Source organism: Garra rufa, chromosome 6, assembly GCF_049309525.1.
Source record: "Garra rufa chromosome 6, GarRuf1.0, whole genome shotgun sequence".
In the NCBI taxonomy this organism is placed as follows: Eukaryota; Metazoa; Chordata; class Actinopteri; order Cypriniformes; family Cyprinidae; genus Garra; species Garra rufa.
The window spans coordinates 3,096,372-3,119,776 of NC_133366.1; the positions used below are offsets into that span (position 1 = coordinate 3,096,372).

The 23,405-nt window shown below is 39.4% G+C and overlaps 1 pseudogene; it reads left to right on the top strand.

Annotated features, from left to right (window-relative positions):
- The first annotated feature begins 380 nt into the window (after window positions 1-380).
- LOC141336085 (uncharacterized) overlaps window positions 381-23,405 on the top strand; it is a 39,472-nt pseudogene continuing 16,447 nt past the window's right edge.

The following is a 23,405-nucleotide window of genomic DNA, read 5'->3' on the forward strand; positions in this document are numbered from 1 at the left end:
AGACATTCCCTAAATCCTGACCTCCTTTACACTATGACAGATGACTGTTGTCATATTTATATAAAAATCTAAAATACACGTTTGTATTGAAGTAAAAATTGATGATAAATATGCATTTTGCATGTGGAATAAAATAGCAAGCACTTTGTGTGTCTTGTTCATCATATTTATTTGAATATAAAAACAACAGAGCTGGAATTATATCATGTTTATCAGCAACACAGAGCATGTGAGTGTGAATAACAGCACTAGTCTTGACTGCAGCAGCCTATCTCCACCCCTTCAGACGAGGAACTTCTCAAACAAGCCTAATCTCTGCCACAGCTACAGAATGGTCTCCTGCGCATGCGCACTTTCACTTTAGGGCTACTCCCTTGAAACCGAAAGTACAGTCGGAAAACAAATGCGCGTTTGCAACATCGCCATTAAACCCCAAATACTAAGAGGACTTTTGAAGCCTTAAAAACGAACAGAAACATCACATTACAGTAAGTTTATTTGTCGTCTTCTGATATTTTGTTGTTGTATTGTTTGTTGTTTTCGTAGTCGCGTCGCTGTCAAACTCGACCTTTAGGCCGGTGACACACTGGATGCGTGGCGTGAGCGTGGCGTTTCTGATGCGTGTCAGCTGCGTCGCTTTTTCTGTGTCTTTACACACCAGAACCGTGCCTGGCGCGCTGCGGCTGCTGTAGGTGACATAGGGAGGCCTCCGACAGACCAGGCTCTTGTCTTCACGACAACATTTTCAACTTCAGTATAAAGCCTACTGATAAAGGACACCGTCAACAGTATTTACGGCAAAATAGACTGTTTGACAGGTGCAATATTTGAAAATCGACAATTATTTGTATTTTTTTTTTATTTTTAAATTACATATATATCTGAATTTATGTCAACCTATAAACTTTCAAACATCAAAATATTATTAATTAATATGTATTTGTGTACAAAATGACTTATAAACATATTTTCCTATTCTATTTTGCCTGGAAACGCTTCCAACACGCTTGCGTGTCGCGTGAAAAATAGGCGTCGGTTCTATTTCTAGCAAGCACGCGTTTTCCGCGCGGCTCGAGCCGCGCCTGAGACGCACGTCTCACGCAGGCAGTGTGCAAGCTCTAACCTGTTAACATGGGAGCCGAAATAAAAACGGACACGCCACGCAGCTGAGACGCTTACGCCACGCATCCAGTGTGTCACCGGCCTTAGACGTTTTTAACCACCATTTTTACGCATACATGGACATCTTCAGGATTATAATGATATCGAACACCATGAATTCTGCTTTAAGTTCAGATTAATTTCATGGATTTATTACAGTCAAAACACACAAAGAAAGATGTAAACATTCAAATATGAATATGCTAGCACTGGGTCCTGTTTCAGAATGCGCTTCGCTGTTTGAGCTGGCCGTTCAGCGTCCATTGCCCTGAGCTGAATATGGGTCTCAAACTGAATAAACACAAATGCGTATTCAGGAAAGCAGAATTGAGTTTCCTTGGACATATTGTGGATGCAGAGCCCGAAAACGTACGTGCAGTAAGTGATTTGCAGGAGCCAAACAACCTAAATGAGTTGAGGAGGGCGTTACATTTATCCCTGAGCTGGCAATGACACTGAGAGCAACCCATTCTTTCACAAATGTTTGTAAAAACAGTCTGCATGCCTTGGTGCTTGATTTTATACACCTGTGGCCATGGAAGTGATTGGAACACCTGATTCTGATTATTTGGATGGGTGAGCGAATACTTTTGGCAATATAGTGTATGTTAAAACACATTGAGCTGTTTCCTTAAAAATAACTTCAATGGGGGAGAAAACGCTTAACTTGATATTTTTTACTTTATCTGTGGAATAAGGGCTTACATTTCCTTAGATTTTTATTAAATTGATCCACTAATAAGTCTCTAAAGAGAAGGTCCAGATGTTACATTTCCTTAGTCCAATAGTACCCAGTATAGGGCTCCATATTTTGTAAAAGGATCTCAATGATCCCTTAATAAAAGTATTGCACTCATCACTTCTGTTCTGAAATATTTTAGTCTTTTTAGTCATTCAAAGTACAAAGACCTTTAGTTGCCCAAATATTGAAGACACTGTCTAAAAGGGATAGTGGAAATAAATGATTATTTAAAATTGTCATGTAAGTTGAGGCTTTGTGCAGGTCTAATTGTTTCCTGAATCCACAACCTATTAAAGTTAAGGAGCGGGAGCTCCATCGAGCAAAATCTGATTTACATTGGTCCAAAATTGGTATAAAAATCCTAAAAAACTTTAAATGTCTTTAAATGAATTGGTTATAATTATGGCCAGATATTTAAACCCATTCAAGGCTAACTTAAACGGGAATGAAGAGATAGGAAGAGATTTAGTCCCCTGTTGGAGCAAAACGTGTAGCGAACGAACACCATTGGGATGTACTGAGGCGAATGGGAAAGCATAAAGAATTTTCCTAATGCAAAGAACAGGTATTCCCACTCCACCCTGTCGAACGCTTTCTCTGCATCCAATGAAACTATAACTTCAGGGGTGATGGATGAAGGAGAGAAAAGAATGTTCGTCAAAAAAGAATGTCTGTGGGTCATATTAGTAGAATTAAACATCTGAACACATAAAATCAACCCAAAATTATTAGTTATACTACAATCACAATAAAAGAGAAGCCGTTTCATCAGCAAGACCACAAAATGACCAAACTTCGTCAACATCTAAATATTTCCAGATAGATTCATTAAACCTGTCACTCATATCTTTTAAAGAGGAAATTCACTCCAGAACAAAACATTTACAGATAATGTACTCACCCCCTTGTCATCCAATGTTCATGTCTTTTTTTCTTCAGTCTCATAATGATCATAATTAAAGGGGTGCTATTATGCTTTTTCACGTTTTGAACTTTAGCCAGTGTGTGGTGTGTATGTTTGGGCATAAAAAACATCTACAAAGTTACAAATCTCAAAGTCCACTCCAAACGGAGATATAGTTTAAAAAAAAATCACTTTTCAAGAACTACAGCGAACGACTGGTTTGGACTACAGCGTTTGTTTTCCGGATGCAATGATGTCACAACGCGGTATCCCGCCTACTGAAATTCAATTCGTTGGCGGGTGGGGGATTCGCCTAACTTTACCCATGTATTACGTAGGGGTGTCAAAATTAATCGTTTTTACGATGCATCGCGATGCAGACAAGGACGATTCGGTATCGGTTCAGTAATGGACCATAACCGGTTATAACGGACTCAGTCCAGTGCCAGAACACGCGACCCAGGGGGCTTGTATGATTTTCCGGGAGGGGGGATGGGCTAACGAGGGGAGTACTCCACATGAATAAAATAAGTCTTCAGATTTTAACTGAAAGGATTATTGCCACTTTCTTTACACACCGGTGCATTTAACGAACTAACAAACATCAGTGTGCATTTAACAAATGTCTTTTTTTGTTAGTAATTCATTTAAAGGACTGAAACATTATTTTTATTTGGTTGAAAAGACTGGCTAAAAGCACTGAGCGCGTCTATCTGGCTCAGCACCGTTTTACACAAATATAATGTTTTGCTGATATTGTGAGTGCGCACATAAATAATAATAGTAGACCTTTTGCAGTTTTGAATGATGCCTTTTTATGCCTTACTTTTATCAACAAAAATGGTGTATTTTAGGTTTCCACTGTTATTAAGAAAAAATGCAAGTGATCGCGTTTGAGCTTCCATGTCAGCTGCAAAGACCGCTTTCGCTTTCACTTTCACTCTCCGCAAAAACGATTGGATATGTGTCTAACCGCGCACATTTATCTAGGTTAAATGTTTAAATTAATATTCTGAAATGCATCAAGTGTTTTATGTCTACAGATTTTATTTAATGCAAGTCGTGTTGATTTGAGAAGGCTAAATTTATCAAACATGCTCAACTCATTGCCGCTGGCCGCTTGTTCGTTAGGTTAAATTAGGTTAAAAAGACAAAAGCTTGAATTTAACTAACATAAAATGTTCCAAACATATTTCTAAATTAACTTAAAAAGGAAACAAAACGAAATCTAGCCACTTTGCCTTTAGAATCCAAAACTGAACTATTTTAATGGCTGCAACACGAACTCTGTTCTGATAAATTGTCCGATAAGGACGGGGCTCGGGTCTGAGAGTCTCAGGCTGGGCTCATGCAGGACTCTATTCGTTCCCTCGTTTCAATTAAATAAGATCTGAGCGGTACCTCTCGGTTGAAATTTTTAGTTTTGTTTGATACTTTCAAGAAGTGTTTTTTCTTTGAGAAGGTAAGATTAAAGTTTCAGTTCATATATCTGACTGTTTGTATTTATTAACACAATTGTATATATTTGAAGTAAAATTGAAAAATAAGTATGTTTTATTCCTTAATTTAATGCCTACTTTAGAGTACAGTACAAAACAACAAACAACAACAAAAATACTCATTCTGCCCAACATCCTGTGTTTGGTCTGGGACAGGCCAAAGAACCTCTTCAGCATCACAGGCTAAATTAGCCCTGGCCAGGCAGCAGGGGTCAAATCCTCCTGCATGCCTGATCCAACCCTGGCACTCATCAACTAAATTATATGAGACTGCTTCTCTTCTTTCCCTTGCCCTTCTTTTGTCTTTTCCACATTGTCGTAATTGTCCTCCTTCTTCTCCTCCTCTTCCTCTTTCACCTCTCACTCTTCCTCATCAAAATTACACATTACTGTATGTGGGATATTGATTGAAAAAGACTGGATAGGATGCACAGTTACACTTGTACAAGTGGTTTGACAAAAAAATCTAATCAAATAAAAACGCATCAACGTCATTGTGAAATAGAAAAGAAAAATAAATTTGAAGTAAAATTGAAAAATGAGTATGCAGTGCATAGTCAATGCATCGTGATGCATCGAGATATTGTATTGAACCGAATCAATGACATGATAATCGTAATCGAACCGAACCGTAAGACCACTGTAGGTTCACACCCCTAGTATTACGGAAAGCCGCTTTTGGGATGCTACAGCGAGCCGTAGGTCGGCTCGTTTAAACGCAGCTTTAACTAAAGGTTCGCGAACTGCTCCGGTAGCCGTGCTGAAGCAGCGCCATTCACGTGTGTTGAACAAAGGGTCCAAACATGTAAACACGAACTAGCACATGTCTAGGCCGCGCCGTAGATATGTGCAGTATGTGGTAAGAGATTTATTTATCATACAGTGTAGATAGCTTCACTAGCCTTATGGTTTCAGGCATGCCAATAATTAAAGACATTAGCACAATAATGATAATGTCACGTATCCACGATCTCGTATGCTGACGATAGGAGCAACAATCAGGGACGGATTAAGGACCGGGCCAGCGGGGCTGCTGCCCAGGGGCCCTTGGGGTGCAGGGGGCCAGTGGGGCCCCTAGCCCAAAACAATTTGCAATGCTTATCAACAATGTATTTTCGTTTGTCTATTTTAAAGGGCCTACATTCTTTAAACCTCTGCCTACAAGGGCCCCTGCCCTGACCCTATAGGGAGGCCCTTGAATTGTGGTGTTTGTGGTGGTGGGGGGTCGGTGCTTTCAGGGGGCCCCCGGCTCTGGAAATGGGTGCATGGGAGCCTACTTTTAGAAGGCCCTCTTAGGCCCTCCTAATATGGTCCTGGCTTCTGGCTACTGGGGGTCCTAGGGAGGATGGGGCTTTGGGGCTTTTAGAGGGCCCTCTGATTATGAGGGCCCTACTAGGAGGCCCTAGGGAGGAGGGTGTAGTGTACCTTTAGAGGGCCATCTGATTACAAGGGCCCCTACCATGGGGCCCCTGGTTTTTGGGGGATGGGAGGGGGCCTTACAGAAGGCCCCCTGACTATGGAGCGGTAGCATGGTGGGATGGAGGCGATTAACCTGCCCGCTGAGTGGCCCCCAGACCAGTGTAGCAGTGTAAGAGTTTGACCAGTGTAATCACTCCCAGGACTGTAGTGGAGGCTAAATGCAAGTAAAAACAGTTTACCCACCTCTGAAATTTCAGAATTAGAGTTTACCCACTTCTCAGTTGATCTAAATGCACATCAAAGTATAGTTTATGCACAAAATCACAGAATTCGTAGTTCATCCACCTCTTATTTTACCACTACACCCCTGATCACTCGGTTCTGTACGGGGATATGGTACACAGGTGGATTCTGGCATGGTTCAGCTGGACACGGTACACATGTAGTATGATCACTAACCGTGCCCCAACATGGCTTTCACTGTACGTTCACACTAGGAGAGAACAAAGCGAACACGTCGCCAAGGTCGTTAAAGAAGCTTCATTGTTGAATTTGTTTTACTCACTTTGTTCGCTCATTGGAATGTTTGATTTAGCCTGTTACCATGGGGCGTTTCTAAATCTATATATTAGAATTGGTTTTCACCGAACCACGTCATAACTCATTACAGGGTTAGTGACAGGTGGTTTATCATTTTCATTTTTTTTTTTACTTTCACAAAATATCTATAATTAGACCTAAATGTTATCCATATTATACAAAATGGTGACTTGGAGTAGGAACAGTAAAATTAAATGTTATTTCTCCCTTTAGCTGCACAAAAAGTCCCCAAAGTTTCACTGGTTCATGGTGAATTATTTTCCAAATGTATCAAAATCTCCCTCCCTCCCCCTTAAGAACGTGACACATGCTGGCTGCCAGTGTAGAGCCCAGCCCACCAGCTGCTGCCAATACACAGTCTATGGCTGCTTCACGCAGGTGATGGAATGATGATAATATTCGGATCAAAGATTCTAGGGTGTTATTCTACTCTAGGAAGTTCTGCATACAATACATTGTTTTAATGCAATTTTAATCCACGTTATAAAAAACGAACTTTCCATGTAAAACATTATACTGAATAAAAAATCTTTCACAATCATCTACATGTCTGTCTATTTTGAAGTTTAGGCTATATGTAGTGCATTTGTGGGTGTTATTATAGCACTATTCTTAACACCTTACATCGGACCTCACTAACTTTCAAACCCTGTTTAAGGCCTAGCCTCGGGTATGCATTATTTTCTAAGAATTCTACGGCCCGTCGTCAATTATTCCTTACTTATTGTACCAAATACATACTAGATCATATTGCTTAGTTTATTTTGTTTACCCATGCCAACGGTTGTTAAGGGAAGAAAAGCCATGCTTTTAAACAAGGGTATCATTAATTTCAGCCCAATTGGTCAGTATAGCAAATGCACACGGATTTGACAGAAAATTAAGCAATTTAAATGAAAAAAAGAAAAGAATTATATGGGCGTGCGGTAGACGTTTCTAGTGGGCATTCCCAAGTTGAAATCATGGATATGTTTTTCTTGTCGTGGCGCAACGTGTTTTTTTTTTTTTTTTCAATCTGTATTATAGTTGCCCTCCTAAATCTATATGGCATAAAGTAAAAGAACGAAAAGTAATGTAATAAAAGTAGATCTACAATCGCAAATTTAAACTGATAAAGACTTCCATGAGCCGGCAAGAAGACAAAAGGATCACACAGCTAACGACAACATTAACTGTAGCTACGAAGTTTTAAGGTAGGACAATAGGTTTCATTTATCATTTGCCCGCCGTGGCTCTAGTTGGCAAGAAATTCACAGCACATATTATTTTGACCGCATCGTCAGATTTATACATGTCAACTTGCATCTGGCAAGCTATAACGCCCGGCCACCTCTCAACTACATGAGCGCACTTCTCCACAACATTCTGACAACCCACGTGTAAACCTGCTGTTTATCTAGCAAGGCAAGGCAAGTTTATTTATATATCACATTTCATACACAATGGTAATTCAAAGTGCTGTACATAAAAAGGAATTAAAATCACAACAGCAAACAAATCATAAAAAATTAAAATAATAATCACACTAACAACAATAAAAACAGAGAATTTAAGAACATTTAAGATGATTTAAAAAATTGATTTTAAAATTAATTTGCACAGTAAAATGATTATACATAAAATAATGCAAACTGTTCGGACGTAGCACAGTGCTCATTCAATAAATGCACAACTAAACAGGTGAGTTTTGAGTCTGCATTTAAATGTGTCTAACGTATTAGCACATCTGATCTCTTCTGGAAGCTGATTCCAACTGCGGGCGGCATAATAGCTAAAAGCGGATTCCCCTTGTTTTGTGTGAACTCTTGATATTACTAACTGACTCGATCCTAGTGATCTGAGTTGTCTGTTAGGTTTGTATTCAGTGAGCATATCTGCAATGTATGTAGGTCCTAGGTCATTGAGTGCTTTATATAAACAAGTAAAAGTACTTTAAAATCTATCCTAAACATAACTGGTAGCCAGTGTAAGGACCTGAGGACTGGTGTAATATGCTCTGATTTTTTGGTTCAAGTCAGAATCCTGGCAGCAGCGTTCTGTATGAGCTGCAGCTGTCTAATGGTCTTCTTGGGAAGGCCGGTGAGGAGACCATTACAATAGTCTACCCTGCTGGTGATAAAGGCATGAACAAGTTTCTCCAAATCTTGACGGGAAACAAAACATCTAATTCTTGCAATGTTTTTGAGATGGTAGTATGCTGATTTAGTTACTGCTTTAACATGGCCACTGAAACTGAGGTCTGACTCCAGAATCACCACAGTTTTAAGAGTGTAATCTAAGTTATTGGTTTATTAAATATGACACGGGTGGGTAGTATTTGTGATTTCGCTTACTTTACCATTTCATTCTGTTGGTGTCCTGTCCTTGAATTTATTTGTTCCTGGCTCTGCAGATTATACGTTTTTTTTTTGTTTTGTTTTTTGGGTGGGGGGGGGGGGGGGCAACAATAGCGTATTATTTACTCACCCTTTATGCATCCTAGGTGTATATGACTTCCTTCTTTCAGACGAATGCAATCGGAGTTATATTAAATCAATTCTGGCATAGATTGAAAATAAGTCGAACATAATAATAAATCAAAAATGCCTCACATGGCTCCAATGCGGTCAGTAAAAGCCTCCTTTAGCGATCAGATGTGTTTGTGTAAAAAAAAAAAAAAAAAAAAAAAAAAAAATATATATATATATATATATATATATACTGTATATATATATATATATATATATATATATATAGGCTATATATATAGGCTATATATATATATATATATATATATATATATATATATATTTAAAACATAAGAATGAAGCCAATGAAGAAGGTCCTAGCTAGCGAAACAATTGGTCGTTTTTGAAAAAAATTGACAATTTATATTCTTTTAAAGCTCAAACACTCATCTAAGTCTGTGTGAACTGTGTTGTAGTGGTGATGCATGTTATCGCTCGACTCTTCACGATGATAAAATATGAGCGGACTGGAATGAAGCAGCGATCAGAGAGATCCTCACTATCAGCGCTGAAGTGCAGATCATTTGCCAGTTTAGTTTCAGTTTAGTGCAATGTATGCATCACATTAAATGTCTCATCCAACTGTCACATGTCTTCACAGGATCTTTAGGGGTTGTGTGTAAAGCACGCACAGATTCGGAAAAATCACTGTGTGAATGAACCAAGACAAACAATTCTGGAACAAATCTCGGGACACATTATCTGTGTATTTTCTGGAACTGCTGTGTGAAAGAGGCTAACGTTGATGTGATGTTGTCTGTGGGTTTGACAAAAGAACGGTGGGACAGTGTTTGGTGCTCAGGAAGGTCACTCAGTAGATCGGACATTACATTTTTAAAGAAGGCGCTGTGTGTATTTTACTGTGGATTGACTGTTTTGAAACTTATATGGTAGTTACATAACCCCTAGACCTCAGTTATCATGAGAAAAGCCAGGAAATTTCAGTTTTTACAATATGAGACCTTTAAATTATGACAGCAAGTTAACTTTTAGAAAAACATAAAATAAAGACTTCATCTCAAAGGAGTTCAGATCTTCTTCACTACAGTCAGTAAACCATCACTTTATAGATTCATCAGAAGAGGATCCTCCACAAACTGCTGCAGATATTGAGTCTGAAGACCCACATTCTCTTGACTCTCATTGTGTGTAACATTTGTTTACTGCAATAATAATCACAATATTCTGTGTCATTTCTTCTCTTGTGTTTCCATATTCAGGACTGATATCAGTTTGTCATTATGGAGAACAGAGAGAGATCTTCATCTCCTGAACTCAGCTGTGTGTCTCTGAAGAGTGATGGATCAATGTCTATTCCTCCTAAATTCAGTGATGATCCAGTGACCTCTGACCCCAGGTGAGATATAATGCAGTGTTAGACACAACAGACTGACTTGTAAGAAATGAAACAGCAGACAGAACTAAAGGAAGAGTTATGTCTGTGTTTTTCTCAGTATATCCAGGAGGAGAAAGAGACAGAGACCTTCATCTCCTGATCACAGCTGTGTGTCTCTGAAGAGTGATGGATCAATGTCTCTTCCTCCTGACCTCAGCAATGATCCAGTGACCTCTGACCCCAGGTGAGATATAAGGCAGTATTGGACACAACAGGCTTGCTGCGTCTCAATTCACCTACTTATACTATGCCCTAAAAGTATGTACTGTTTTTGTGAAGAAGAAGTACACACTGTTGAGTATGTAGCAGAATAGTAGGCCAGCTTTGGGACATACTACTTCATCATAACTGCTTCTTTAACGGATGCTTGATCTTTAAACTGCCCTGTCAATCATCCCAGTTAATATTTATATACATTTTGTTTCATTTATTTTCATATAGTATTAGAGAGAAATGAAGAGGCACGTTCTTTCTCGAGTCTTTCATGCGAAGAACTCTGCCTTTGTGTTTGCATAATTATGCATTTAAATGTTAATGACCAAACCTAACATTATAAAAGTTCACAATGTTGCTGCACATGAAATATAACATGAATAACATTTAAAAAAAAAAAATATCAGGTTACACATTGATTTTTTATCACTCAAACCCGATTTGGGACATAATAATTCTATTTTTGAATATTATTTACTATACGCAGCAACTGACTTGTAATAAATGAAACAGCAGACAGAACTAAAGGAAGAGTTATGTCTGTGTTTTTATCAGTATATCCAGGAGGAGAAAGAGACAGAGACCTTCATCTCCTGATAACAGCTGTGTGTCTCTGAAGAGTGATGGATCAATGAACAAGCCTCCTAAATTCAGTGATGATGCAGTGACCTCTGACCACAGGTGAGATATAATGCAGTGTTAGACACAACAGACTGACTTCTAATAAATTAAAAAGCAGACAGAACTAAAGGAAGAGTTATGTCTGTGTTTTTATCAGTATATCCAGAAGGAGAAAGAGACAGAGACCTTCATCTCCTGAACCCAGCTGTGTGTCTCTGAAGAGTGACAGATCTATGCGTGATCCTCCTAAATTCAGTGATGATCCAGTGACCTCTGACCCCAGGTGAGATATAATAGTCCCCCTGAAATCAAAATTAAAGTTTTTTGGCTTTTAGTATGAATATATTAGCCTTAAGGTGATCTATAAGCTAGTGTGCTGCAAAACAAAGACAAAATTCGCGTTTACAAGATATGGGCATTTCTTAACTTACAGTCTCGTCACTTCCGCCAATATGAATCAATGATTTGGATGATATCACCGTGCACTTCATTTTCTCATCAAATGTTCTGTCCAATCAAATCCTCTCTAGAGTCCGTAGTGTCCCGCCCCCTACACAGAGACGCATTTACCCGGAGCAGATCATATGCGCTCATATGTGCGGTCGGCATGTATTAAACTACACAGCCTCAGCATGATAATGATCACTATTTCGTTTTAGCAAGTTTCATATTGAATCTGTGGGGTAATTTATTAGTCTGTGGCTGTCATAAGCTTTCAAATGCGGCTTTACCGAGCTCAACGGCTCTTGCCAGAGCAGATATAAATGGAACGCTATTGGCTATTCAAAATTAGTGGGCGGGGTTGGGCGATATGTTTTTGTTTCAGTTAAAAGTACGTCACCACATAGAATAACGCTGCGTGTTTCAAGGCACTTCAGTGGACCTTTAAGGTCAATTCATATTGCACTGATAGACACTGACCAGCGAGAACAATCACTGGATCACAGAACATCATAATTCTAAAAAATAAATTTAAAAATGTGAGTGTTTCCTCTTAAAATTAAAGAAAAGATCCTGGTAAAGAAAAAAAATAAAGAAAGGTAAAGAAAAAATAATTCAGAAAACATCTTAACCCTTAAAAGAGGTCTTAAGGTACAAATAATGCACACAATGCATGACAGCAAATGAATAAGATGGCACATGTGAGATTGTGCAGGGATATGTCACACCCCTGGACTTTATGTTGGTTTCTCCCATTCTCCCCCGCAGTTCAGTGTGTTTTGGTTTCTCCCTCATCGTCTGCACCTGTGTTTGTAATTAGTCTGTGTATATAAGGTGTGTGTTTTCCCCTGTACTCTTGTCGGTCTTTGATGTTATCCTGATGTTTCCACTCCATGTTCCTGTGTCTGCCTGTTCCCATTGGATTTATTAAATGTTCGTTTTTATCTACGTCGTTGTTCGTGTGTTCCTGCCTACAGCGTGACAGAAAGACCGACCGATACAGTTTTTTTTGCGTGTTCACCTCCGTTTTGTTTTCCGTTCGTTTTCTCCAGTCTTTTATTTCCGTAGTGTGTTTCCCCCATGGATCCCTTCCTCCGACCAGAATTCATCCTGCTACGGCTGAAGCAGGGGGAATTACCGCTCGAGGGCTACACGTTAATGTTCCAACTCGTAGCTAATAACACCAGCTACCCGGACGACGCGCTCTGTGCGTTCTATGACGCCAGCCTCAATGCGTCTTGCAGAGCGCCGTCGTCCGAAGACGGCCCTCGAGCGAACTTTGCCTCGTTTGTGGAGTGGACACTGGCGAGAAACCGATCCTCGTTTCCCGCCTGTTCCACGGAGAATCTCGCCAGTGCCACTCCGGACCCAGAGCCCAGCCAGCCACCCCGACCCGCGGATTATGAGCCCGTCACAGACGGAAAGCCTGAACCCGGAGCGACAACATTATGGACTGCCGAAGAGGTCAAAACTACTGATCAGGTGCGTGAGCCAACCATTACATCCGCGCCGGTGGAATGCTTCGAAGAGCAAGAGAGGGCTGTAGAGAGCCCCGTCCACTGCACCGCCACTGGGGGTGAGCAAGAGCACTCTGGGGACTTAATGGACTGTGTCATGGAAATACCTATCTGCCTGGATTTCCCACCCACCCTCCCTCTTCTGCCTAGTCCTGAATCTCCGCTGGTCCCGCCCAGCCTACCTGAATTCCCGTTGTCGACTGTCTGTCCCCTTGCTCACCCTCAGCCCACCATCTGTGCGGTGGGTTCGCCGCAGGTCTGCCAGTCTCCATCGGTGTCATGGCTGGGGGATCCCTCACCATCGCCTCCAGCCTCAGAGTCCTGGACTCCACCTCGGCCCTCCGACCCTGCGGCTCCACCCCGGCTCTCTGCTCCCTCGTCTCCGCCGTCGCCCGTCGATCCACCAGCTCCACCGGGCTCCATCGGCCCTCCGGCTCCGCCCTGGTCAGTCGTCGCCCCATCTTCGCCTCAGGACTATACTCCTCCGGCTGTGCCTCGTCGCTCCGTCCCACCGGCTCATTGGACCTCCTCCCTCCCGCGGGCACAGCCTCGGCCCTCTGTCGCTCCGGCTCCGCCGCGGATCTCCGGATCTCCATCTCCGCCTTGGTCGCCAGATCTTCGGCTTTCCGTCTCCGCCTCGGGCTCCACCACCACCTGCTCCGCCTCCGTCGGTCGGATCCATGGAGTCGTCAGCCTCTCCTCCACCATCGGCTCCACCGTGGATTTACATCTTGGCTGCGGCCTGGGTCTCACCTGGCTCCTCCTGCTCCAGCCCCCTCCTGTCACCTCCTTGGCTCCTCCCTCCGTCATCACCTCCATGGACATTTCTGTCACCTTTCTGGACTTCATTCCTGGCCCCCCTTCCGGAAGAACGTCCTCCACCCAAACCCCCTCCTAAGGACTTTGTAGTTCGGTCGGCGCGTGGACGCGCCTTTTCCGGGAGGGGGGTGTAATGTCACACCCCTGGACTTTATGTTGGTTTCTCCCATTCTCCCCCGCAGTTCAGTGTGTTTTGGTTTCTCCCTCATCGTCTGCACCTGTGTTTGTAATTAGTCTGTGTATATAAGGTGTGTGTTTTCCCCTGTACTCTTGTCGGTCTTTGATGTTATCCTGATGTTTCCACTCCATGTTCCTGTGTCTGCCTGTTCCCATTGGATTTATTAAATGTTTGTTTTTTACTACGTCATTGTTCGTGTGTTCCTGCCTACAGCGTGACAGGATAATGTTTGTGACTAATTTTATTTTAGACATGTCAACCTCTTTGACATAGTGCAAGTAATCACTACATTTATAACATTAATATATTTGGGAACTGGAAACAATGTAACTATGCAGCAGTGATGATTTGGGTCTGTTTACAACCTTCTATAAGCAAAGAGATCACACACACAATTACAGCACTTTCTGAAAATCAGCTTATTAGAATGATTTCTGAAGAATCATTTGATACTGAAAACTAGAGTAATGATGCAGAATAAAATCAGCTTTGAGCACAGCAAAAAATATAAATTTAAAGAGAAAATTACAGTTCTTGTTCACCATAACTTAGTTTTGTCATGGTGATGAAATATTCAATTGTAGAAATGTCATATTTTGTTGTAGCCATGACTTATACCTGTTTCACACATCCTCCGTCTGCAGTCTGTGTGAGTTACGAATGCGGTGCAGAAGCAGCACGGACTCGGTTTGCTTTCACACAGGTTTGCAGTCCTCAGTTCCTGATCCATGGCTCTTTACCACAAACACACCATTTATCCGTTATTTTGATTTCAAATACAATCATACTTTCCCAGCATTGTGATCCTCTTTTATCACAGTACACTAATACAATCATACTAGACATATTCACGTTTAAACTCAATAAATATAAACAACGTATTATTCAATGCACTTGACTTCTAGATTCGAATATAAGGTTGCTCAAGAAAGTTGCAGCACATTTAAACACAGTATCAGTATCCCTGTTGAAAAAACAGCATATGCTGGTTAGGTATGTTTTGGTGCTGGTTTATGGGTGTCGTTGACCAGATAAGGACCAGAATAAACCAGCTAAAACCAGCATCCCAGCACCAAAACATCCCTAACCAGTATATGCTGTTTTTCTCAACAGGAATAGCTTCCTTTTCTTATTGAAATTGGGCACAAAATATCACAAATATTTTAAAACTTACCACAGACAGAAACAGTCGGCACTTGTGCCTTTCTTTCGCATTAAATCTTTATTTAAAACAATCCATTAAGGAACTTTTCTATCTGGACAAGTGCATCTATTATGTTGCCTTGTTTATTTAAAAGTGCACTTTCCCTAGTGTTAAATCTAGCCAAAATCTAGACTTTCTAGAGTGAACGCTCCAATCCGTTAACATGGATGCGGAAAACAATATGCAGCGCATACACACTACAGACGGAGTATGTGTGAAACAGGTGTTCTTTTCTAGAAAATAGGAGTTTAATGCGTGAACAAACCTGAGTGACTAAAGTTAGACAGGATTATCAGAGATAGATAAAAAGTTATTAACATTAAACATTTGGGTTACACTTTGTTTTGATGGTCCCTTTAACACATTCTGTTGACTATAAGCAATGCTGCAGCTCTCACTAGAGTGTTAGTAGAGTATTAGTAGACTGTTAGGGTTAGAAGTTGACATCTACTTGCAAACTTACTTACAGTCAGTAGAATGTCTGTTGAGACACCATCACAATAAAAGAGTTAGTAGATATTTATCAGACAGTCTATATTCATGTAGGCACAAAGTTACTTATTACAACAGAATGCTCAAAGGATCATCAAAATAAAGTGTTACATTTATTGTTCTATATGCTTATTTCCCTTTTAATTTGTGTATCGCTTTACCCAACGTCCTGTATAATTATGCTAGTATTTGCTACCATATATTTTTGCAAATAGACTACTGTAAATGGCTGTATTAATGCACATGTGGGACGATAAATGAGCGTGTTTTTATTTACAAATGAAACGATGTGAATGATCCTCAGTGGAACACTATAGCATTTATAAGTATAGTCTATTAATTAGTGAAAATTATATAAAAGACATGTTCAATTTTAAACATTCTATTTTATATTTTAATATACTTTAGTATATAATTTATTCCCATGAAACAAGCCTAATTTTGAGCATTATTACTAAAGTCTTTGCATGATCTAATCATTCTAATAAACTGATTTATTATCAATGTTGGAAACAGGTGTGCTGCTTCAAATGTTTTTGAGACCTTTCATACTTTTTTCAGGATTCTTCAATGAATAAAAAGTTAAAAAGAACACTGTTTATTCAAAATATAAATTTTGTGTTAAAATATACACTACTATTCAAAAGTTTAGGGAAAGTAAATTGTTTCTTCTTTAAGAAAAAAAAGAGAAATGAATACCTTTATTCAGCAAGGATAGTAAATTGATAAAACGTTATAGCAAAGTATATTGTTAGAAAAGATTACTATTTTGAATAAATGCTGTTCTTTTTAACCTTTTATTCATTAAAGAATACAAAATAAGTATCACAGGTTCCCAAAAATATATATATTAGGCAGCACAACAGTTTCAACATTGATAATAAACCAGCGTATTAGAATGATTTCTGAAGGATCATGTGACACTGAAGACTGCAGTAATATTGCTGAAAATCCAGTTTTGATCACAGAAATAAATTACATTATAAACTATATTCAAATAGAAAACCAATATTTAATATTTCGCAATATTGATGGTTTTCTTCTGTTGTTTGATTAAATAAATAATGGCTTGATGAGCATTAGAGAGTAAAAATCATTACAAAAATCTAATTAATCCCTAACTTTTGAACAGCAGTGTATATATAAGAAGCTGTATTAATGCGCCAGCTATATTAATATGTCATAGCCATGACAAAACTAAGTGAACCGAACATGTCTCCTCCCAGTCACTGTAGAAAATAATTAATCCAAGTTGTAATATTACTAACAATATTGCCGTTTTACTGTATATGTGATTAAAGAAAAATGGCAATATTGTTAATAATATTACAACTAGGATTAATTATTTTGTAATGCACCATGTGATAAACAGATTGAAACTGAAACTAAGATTAAACAGGAAATACAAGACTGACATCTCTTTCAATTTTGATTTCAATTTATTCATCCTTTATTTTTAGGTCATTTTAATCAGTTCTTTTTTTTTTATATTTCAGCAGAGCAGATCATGACCGAAGTATCTCTCGAGAAGCTGCTTCTGTCTTCTGTCTGAACAACACGAGCGTTACACCGATCCTGGATAGAAATGATCAACCAGTGAATGATGAACTACAGAGAGTCAAAGAGCAGCACAAAACCAGCATGAAGAACAAGTATGAGAGATTATTTGAGGGACTGAAACTCCAGAAGAATGAAACCCTCCTGAACAGCATCTACACACAGCTCTACATCATAGAGGGAGAGAGTGAAGGAGTGAATGAAGAACATGAGGTTTTACAGATGGAGAAAACAGCCAGAACACAACACTCACAAGACACTCCGATCTACTGCAATGACATCTTTACAGCCTCACCTGAACCAGGATACAAGAAGAAGAAGAAAATCAAGACTGTTCTTACTAAAGGCATCGCTGGAATCGGAAAAACCGTCTCTGTGCAGAAGTTCATTCTGGACTGGGTCGAGGGAAAAGCCAATCAGGATGTAGATTTCATGTTTGTGCTTCCATTTCGAGAGCTGAACTTGATCCGAGATCATCAGTACAGTCTTCACAGACTTCTGCTGGACTTTCATCCTGAACTTCAAGATCTGGACTCAAAGATTTATGAGGAGTGTAAAGTTGTGTTCATCTTTGATGGTCTGGATGAAAGCAGAATCACACTGATGTTTTCAGATGATCAGAAAGTTTGTGATGTGACTGAGACTTCATCAGTGGGTGTGTTGATGTCAAACCTCATGAAAGGAGAACTGCTTCCCTCTGCTCTCATCTGGATCACCTCCAGACCAGCAGCAGCCAATCAGATCCCCTCCAAATACATCAACCGTCTGACAGAAATTCAGGGATTCAATGAGCCTCAGAAGGAGGAATATTTCAGGAAGAGAATCAGTGACCAGCATCAAGCCAGCAGAATCATCTCACACATCAGAAGAGCAAGAAGCCTCCACATCATGTGCCACATCCCCGTCTTCTGCTGGATCTCATCCACTGTGCTTCAGAAGATCCTGGAAGAAGATCTGAGTGCAGAAATCCCTCAAACTCTGACTGAAATGTACATCCACTTCCTGCTGATTCAGATCAACATGAGGAACCAGAAGTATGAAGAGAGAGATCCAGAGAAACTCCTGCAGTCCAACAGAGAAGTGATTGTGAAACTTGCTGAAGTGGCTTTCAATCAGCTGATGAAGGGCAATGTGATGTTCTATGAGGAGGACCTGATTGAGAGCGGCATAGACGTCACTGATGCCTCAGTGTATTCTGGGATTTGCACTGAGATCTTTAAGGAGGAATCTGTGATTCATCAGAGGAAAGTCTACAGCTTCATTCATCTGAGCGTTCAGGAGTTTCTGGCTGCTTTCTATGAGCTTTACTGCTATTTAATGAAGGACAAGGAATCACTGCAGTGTCTGGAAGCAATATATAAACTTGACCCTGAATATTACTCGAAATGCAACTCTGAAAGTGACTCTGAAAATGAGAATAGCTCTGATTCTGAATATGACTCTGAAAGTGACTCTAAAGAAGTCTCTCTGTATGGTCTACTAAGATCATCAGTAGATAAAGCCCCTGGAGAGTAAGAATGGTCATCTGGATCTGTTTCTGCGGTTTCTGCTGGGCGTCTCACTGGAGTCCAATCAGAGACTCTTACAGGATCTACTGACACACACAGAGAACAGATCAGAGAGCATCAGGAGAACCACAGAGGACATTAAAGACAAGATCAAAGATAATGATGATGATGATCTCTCAGCTGGTCAATCCATCAATCTGTTCCTCTGTCTGCTGGAAGTGAAAGATCAGACTCTGTCCAGAGAGATTCAGAAGTTTCTGAAATCAGACAAACACTCAGATGAGAAACTCACTCCTGCTCACTGCTCAACAATCTCCTACATGATTCAGATGTCAGAGGAGGTGCTGGATGAGCTGGACACCATGAAATACAACACATCAGATGAGGGCAGAAGAAGACTGATACCAGCTGTGATCAACTGCAGAAAAGCTCTGTGAGTGTTTAATCATTAACTAAACTATCATATTAAATAATGAATCTGACCCCTTTAAAATAAAAGTTCCTAATGAGAGATTTTCTCCTAAATAACAGGCCAGAATCTTAAATGAGTCACAACACTCTTAATACAGTAGATAGTTGATCAAAATGTGTGTTAGTGCTGCAGTAAATACACTCAGTCTGATGTGAAACTCATTCATTAAATCAGCAGCAGATGAAGCAAAGAGACAGACACTATTCATCAGTAAAGCTGGAATTCAGACATTTTCACTTGTGAATGAAGATAAAATAGTGATATACATTACTGGTAATATCAATAGCAATAATAATATAGCATTTAATCTTCACTAATTATTCATAATAAATGTTTAATGTTCCAGCTGTTGGACTATTACAGTAACTATTATGAGAGATATAGGTTTAGTTTTCTAACACATAATTACTTTGTCACCATCAGGATCAAATTAATGTCACAACAGGTTTAGAAACATTTCAGCAGGTCACACATGTTCTTATTCATTATCTGTCCATCTTTGACACATCTATTCTGGTTTACAGAACAGTCCTCATGACAAGACAACAAATATATGTCCATGAGATAAGAAAATGATGATCAGTTTTTCATGAAATTGTTCCTTTGAATGAGTTAAAACATGAAAGCGCTGTATTTATGTATTAAGAAACAAGTAAATGGTCACAATTTGTCAGAAGTACAATCATAATATTTATGTCACAATTGTAAGTTCAGTGAAACTCTTCTGGGTTGGAGCCTTGCATTTTAGCCAGAGCCAGACGGACCCCAGCGGACTTATTTACGGCCCTAGGGCTGAGCTGGACAATTCTCAGGTCATAGCTCAGATGTGGGTCTGGATCGGGCTTGTTTTAGGCTTCTCCTTATGTTTATATTTTACACATTCATCAATAATGGTGAGGAAAAAACTTGGCATGCTGATGGAAACAACACGATACCAGGCTACTGCGACTATCAACAGCGTCTCGAATGGGGTTTCGTATTTTAAATTATTTCCACTGAAAAAAATCTTAAAGAGTGATCATCTGAAGCCTCCATGTCCTGCACTTCAGCTTCCACTCTCCACACAAACGACTGGATATGGGTCTAGCAGCACACATTTATATCGGTTAAGCATTTAACATTGTGATATGCTTGAACTGTTGTATATCTAGAATTTTTATTTTAGGCAAGTCGTGATGATTTAAGAAGACTAAATTGATCAAACATATGCTCTGATCAACTCACTGTCTGCCGCTTGATCGTTACTTTAAAAAAATGAAAACTTACATTTAACAAACAAAACAGATAAACAGATATACAGATATGTACTCACTCTCTTGTCATCCAAGATGTTTGTGTCTTTCTTTCTTCTGTCGTAAGGACATTATGTGCCCAAACTAAAGTGCCCGAAGTGCAAAGGTGCTGCATATCAATGCACTGCCCATGAGGATATCAGCCGACAGCTTTAATACAACAGTTACACAAGAAGTTATTATTAAGTGTCTTACATTGTCTGACTGTAACACTATTGTCTGATTTTGCTCTAATTTGTCGTCACAAATAGTTTGAAACAAGTCACAAATGAGCCGCTGCGCATCTCCATTCAAACACAGCGGTGTTTAGTTTATAAACTATTCCCATTCATAAAGACAGTCACTTGTTTTATTCCTGAATAAATCAGCCGTTCAAACAAATCAAATGGATGATATGATTCAGTAATTAAATCAGTTTTAAATATCTTTTCAGTGATTTAAATCATTTAATATTTCTATATTCAAAATGTTATGTTTAAAACATTATTTTCAACATGAATTTATGAATTTGATTGCTCTCTTGCTGCCTCTGAGCTTCATTAAACATGAAAATACACCTACAAGACACTTTTGTTCTTCTGTGCCACTTCTGTAGTACAAATGAATTTTGTTAATGATTTCAGTTGATTAGTAACTTATTCTTCTTCTACTTGTTCTTTTCTGTTGTTTTGTCATTGTACTATTAAAAACCTCTTTACATGTCTTTATTATTATTATTATTATTTATCTCTTCCAGACTTTCTGGCTGTAATCTCTCTGATCAGTGTTGTGAGAGTTTGTCATCAGTTCTTCAATCCTCAAACTGTGTCCTGAGAGAGCTGGATCTGAGTAACAATGACCTGCAGGACTCTGGTGTAAAGATTATTTCTGATGGACTGAAGAGTCCAAACTGTCAGCTGCAGATACTGAGGTACTGAAGAACATATAAGAGATCATTTACAGTCAACTGGTCATAATGTTGATGTGTGTCTGTAAATTATCTGACTGTTGATGTGTGTGTTCTGCTCTCTTTCAGGTTTGCTGGCTGTAATCTCTCTGCTCAGTGTTGTGAGAGTTTGTCTTCAGCTCTTCAATCCTCAAACTGTGTCCTGAGAGAGCTGGATCTGAGGAACAATCACCTGCAGGACTCTGGTGTAAAGATTATTTCTGATGGACTGAAGAGTCCAAACTGTCAGCTGCAGATACTGAGGTACTGAAGAACATATAAGAGATCATTTACAGTCAACTGGTCATAATGTTGATGTGTGTCTGTAAATTATCTGACTGTTGATGTGTGTGTTCTGCTCTCTTTCAGGTTTGCTGGCTGTAATCTCTCTGCTCAGTGTTGTGAGAGTTTGTCTTCAGCTCTTCAATCCTCAAACTGTGTCCTGAGAGAGCTGGATCTGAGTAACAATGACCTGCAGGACTCTGGAGTGAAGATTATTTCTGATGGACTGAAGAGTCCAAACTGTCAGCTGCAGATACTGAGGTACTGAAGAACATATAAGAGATAATGTGGGATCTGTCTATATAAAGATATATGGTGTCATCAGTATAAAGTGAATGGAAAGATTTGTGACACAGACATTGAGATTTAGTATTTGAGTCTGATTTCTACCTGTCCAGGTAATTTGGTTGTGTTCTGGTGGTGGTTTATGTAGCTCACAGTGGAAAGTCAATGAGAGTGGTGACTGCTGTGGCAGATTGTGTTCATATGCAGCATCCAGACGCTCCAGTACTTGTTGATATCAACTATTTTAAACTGGATATAACAATGCCGGATACATTTTTCTCTAGTTTTGATGAAAGGAATATTTTAGGTCAGAGTGTTAATATTCTTAATTCATTCATACCTGAGTGGTCAGATCATTTAGTTTATGTTTGAACAAGTTATTATTTTTTTATTTTTTTGGAAGGCTATAGAAAGACTAGACTAATTTTTTTAAACATTCTGCAGATGAGGATGAAATTGAATCTGAGGTGGCTCAGTCAGATCAGAGGGGTACCGATATTTCAGTCGAAATGCATTCGGTTTAGTTCATGTTTAAAATCATATTCTGGGGGTGAAGGGGTCTGTCACTGCAGGGGGCTTCAGGGTGTCATAGGAAAAGTTATGTCTGACCCTTCTCACATTTTGTATGAGGCATATCACTTTTTATCTTCAAGCAGAGGCTTAGAGTTGCAGATTATATAAATGCTTTGTTTATAAATCTGTAAAATGTATAAATGAGAATTAGGGGTCTTGTTGGCCTCTGGGCTCCGGAAAGTAGAAAGGACTATACTAATGCACTGTAGCCATGTATTTGTATTGCTGTTATTGTTTTATTAAGTTGAGTCTATTGTACTGTTTGGTTATTCATTGGTGTGGAAGTGTATTGATGTGAAACAGTACACACTGTGAGATGCAAGAACATTTTTGGAAGAAATTCCAACAATAAAGTGTAATTAAGTTTAATTGAATGTACAGTTAGCTGGTCATAATGTTGATGTGTGTCTGTAGATGATCTGAATGTTGATGTGTGTGTTCTGCTCTCTTTCAGGTTTGTTGGCTGTAATCTCTCTGCTCAGTGTTGTGAGAGTTTGTCTTCAGCTCTTCAATCCTCAAACTGTGTCCTGAGAGAGCTGGATCTGAGTAACAATGACCTGCAGGACTCTGGAGTGAAGATTATTTCTGATGGACTGAAGAGTCCAAACTGTCAGCTGCAGATACTGAGGTACTGAAGAACATACAAGAGATAATGTGGGATCTGTCTATATAAAGATATATGGTGTCATCAGTATAAAGTGAATGGAAAGATTTGTGACACAGACATGGAGATTTAGTATTTGAGTCTGATTTCTACCTGTCCAGGTAATTTGGTTGTGTTCTGGTGGTGGTTTATGT